The sequence below is a fragment of the Odontomachus brunneus genome, unplaced genomic scaffold, assembly GCF_010583005.1.
Source record: "Odontomachus brunneus isolate Ranch 3 - 2012 unplaced genomic scaffold, Obru_v1 Obru_scaffold_062, whole genome shotgun sequence".
NCBI classification, from domain to species: Eukaryota; Metazoa; Arthropoda; class Insecta; order Hymenoptera; family Formicidae; genus Odontomachus; species Odontomachus brunneus.
The window spans coordinates 1900408-1901020 of record NW_022639512.1 but is presented as its reverse complement, the minus strand read 5'-3'; the positions used below and the strand labels follow the sequence as shown (position 1 = coordinate 1901020).

At 27.2% G+C, this 613-nt stretch overlaps 1 protein-coding gene across 1 annotated transcript in view; it reads right to left on the bottom strand.

The window, feature by feature from the left end:
• LOC116846209 (dynein heavy chain 8, axonemal) overlaps positions 1 to 613 on the bottom strand; it is a 42843-nt gene that overhangs the window by 16098 nt on the left and 26132 nt on the right. The window lies entirely within an intron of this gene.

The following is a 613-nucleotide window of genomic DNA, read 5'->3' as shown; positions in this document are numbered from 1 at the left end:
ATATATATATATATATATATATATATATATATATATATATATATATATATATATATATATATATATATATATATATATATATATATTAATATCGTTTTATATCGTTTTCATAACAAAGTATCGTTTTATATATACAGGGTGAGCCATTTTAATCGACGGATTCAAATTGCTCCTAAAATACGCCAGCTACAAAAAAATGGTTAAGACAAGAATTGTAGAGGACAACGGGGGTCATTTTACCGTGCTAATAATTTTGATCTTCAGACCGATTTTCAAGGTCACTCGAAAGTCAAAGTTATTTTTTTTAATTAGTGCGAAACGTTGTCATTCCATTTCCGAAATTGATGCGCAATAATCTCACTTTGATATGATTATGAATAAGGCATAATAAATAAAATTTTAAAAGTAGAAACAAACACTTTTAAAGTATTGCCTTTAACAATTTTTCTTTTTTGAGTGCAGGGTAAGTTGAAAAATGTTTTTTTAAATATGGCTGACTATCCTCCACGTCCACCATCGTTGTTTCCGGGTAACGCTAAAAGTATTGAATTAACATCTTCCAAGTTCTTGATTTGACCTTCTTGGACTCAGAAAAAAATCTAAATATCATTTT